At 43.4% G+C, this 2,583-nt stretch overlaps 1 pseudogene; it reads left to right on the top strand.

Moving 5' to 3' along the window:
• Positions 1-1,546: 1,546 nt before the first annotated feature.
• On the top strand, positions 1,547-2,085 carry LOC122752872 (annotated as a pseudogene).
• The last annotated feature ends 498 nt before the right edge of the window (positions 2,086-2,583 follow it).

The following is a 2,583-nucleotide window of genomic DNA, read 5'->3' on the forward strand; positions in this document are numbered from 1 at the left end:
TGAGGTCAATAATGTGTTTGTTTTTTTTAATTACACTGGGTCAGAAACATGAACCAGTGTTCTGCTCACCTGCAAAAAAAAAAAAATCTATATGCATCCCAAATTCTGTCTGGGACCAGAATCCCTGGACTTAGTAGCTTTCTTTGTCTTGTATGGTTATTCTATTTGCCATATTGAGACATCAGTTCCATGTTCTTTGGTGCCCTCTATTGGTGACTAGTCAGATAGACTTGCCATTGCAGTTGATATCCATTGGGGAGTTTGGACAAATGTGTCGGGTTCTGAAAGACAAATGGAGAAATCCTCGGGCCATGGAAAATTGTAATCTTCCACTGAGGCCAGGAAGCCCTAGTTTAAGATAACAGGAACATAAGTCTAGGAGAAAGGAGCTGGGGGAGGCATTCAAAGAAGGATTTCTGAAAGACCTATTTGTACAAATATTTTTATTGCAACTCTTTTTGTGGTGGTTAAGAATTGAAAATCAAAGGAATGCCCATCAATTGGGGAATGGCTAAACAAGTTGTGGTATATGATGGTGATGGAATATTATTATGCTATAAGAAATGACAAGCAGGGGCAGCTAGGTGGCACAGTGCATAGAGCACTAGCCCTGGATTCAGGAGGACCTGAGCTCAAATCTGGAATCAGACACTTGACACTTACTAGCTGTGTGACCCTAGATAAGTCATTTAATCCTCATTGCCCCCCAAAATGAAACAAAACAAACAAAAATCTATAATAGATGTCTCCACTTTTTCTCCTCTCACTCTCCTCTTAACCCTTGGGTATGATCAACCTGGTTGACAAAGTTATTAAAAGTTGCAGTCTTGGTTACCTCTTCTACCCCATTCCACAGGTTGTTTTTATGTCAGAGGTTGGAATACTCTGACATAATCATGGGCTATAGAGCATTAGCAGTAGATTTAGTACAATATAAGTGGTATGTGGGTAGATGTGGGTGGGTGTATTGTTCCTTCCTCTCCAATCTAGTAGATATAATCACAGATAGGGAGAGATAATAGAGGAGATGAGGTGCCAATATATTAAACTAACATGTGCCCTCTTATTCCTTTATAAAGTGCAAATAGATTGCATTTGATAACACTGAGGGGGAGGAAAGAACTTTCTTGTAACTGGCAGGATATTGGCCATACCTTTGTGACCATGAAAAGATTAATTCTAAATAGTCAAGGCACAGTTTGAGGCAGGAAGTAGCTTTGTGCAGTGTGACCCCTGAAGCTCTAACAAAATGCAATGGGGAGAGAGGAAAGGGGGGGTTGGATTTTCTCTCCTCCCACCTTGCTTGGCCATGGATGGCATTTTACAATGGTGCTACTGATATAGCAGGAGACAGCACATCTACAAGGGAGCAGGTATATCCAGATACAGTGATTTCAGAGCAAGGAGCAGGACCTCTGGCAGAAGAAAAAAGAACCAATCATGCAATCAAGAAAGAACTGGCTCTCGGGGCTCCATGTAGACGCCCGGGTAGTGTGCTTGGGCCGAGCTGGGCAGGGAAAGGGGTCCGGGGGTGGGTGTGTGCACCATGGTGGAGTCACAGCAGCTGTGGGTGAAGTAGGCGGTGGACACCATGGTGAAGGGGCTGGAGCAGGAGAATATCCGCAAGATGCAGGGTACCATGTTCCGATGCAGTGCCAGCTGCTTCGAGGATACCCAGGCCTCCATGCAGCAGGTTCATCAGTGCATTGAGCGCTGCCATGCACCACTGGCCCAAGCACAAGCCCTTGTGACCAGCGAACTGGAAAAATTCCAGGACCTTCTGGCTCGATGCACCATGCACTGCAATGAGAAAGCCAAAGACCTGATGGATGCTGGGAGCAAGGAACAGCAAGTGAAGAGGCAGCTGGAGTCCCGTGTGACCAAATGTGTTGATGACCACATGCACCTCATCCCCCACAATGACCAAGAAGATGAAGGATTCCTTGGCATCTATTGCAAAATAGAGTCGTTGTCAGTAGTCATCGGGGTGGGAGAATGGGTCTGCTTTTAAAAATGTATGGAAACTTTTACCTTTCAGTGAAAATTTAAGAATGAAGAAATGGAGGCTGTAGCAAGTTTAAGAAAATCTTTATGGGAATTTGAAAAAAAAAGAAAGAAAGAAAGAACTAGTCTTTACACCTGAGAGTTGAGCTATGAAAGGGGATAGAAGAAAAGAGTCCAATCAAGTGATCCACACAGTAGAGACACGTACCCAGGGAGGAGCAGCAGCAAGGTCCTGAAATGCCAGAGGTTTGTGTTACCTAAGTTAGTTCCCGGTGGAACTAACTCACTATCAGGGTACTCTAAATTTGAGTCTAGTTTTCCCAAAGATGTTCTGATTATTTGTGGGAAAATTCACCCCCAGGTTGGATATTTTGTAGCTATTGTTATTATTATGCCATCTTACTAAATATCTTTTCTTAGAGCTAATTCTATCTACTGGCTGACTATTAAAGGGCAGTTCATTGGTGGCTTTTTTTTAGGACTTTTAGGAATGTAGACCCACAGAATACCCTCAAACTTGTGAAAATAATAACGCCCCTGGGAACCCTGCCTGCAAATCTGTGAGCAACTAATTTGGTA

The sequence above is a fragment of the Dromiciops gliroides genome, chromosome 4 (genome assembly GCF_019393635.1).
Source record: "Dromiciops gliroides isolate mDroGli1 chromosome 4, mDroGli1.pri, whole genome shotgun sequence".
Taxonomy (NCBI): domain Eukaryota; kingdom Metazoa; phylum Chordata; class Mammalia; order Microbiotheria; family Microbiotheriidae; genus Dromiciops; species Dromiciops gliroides.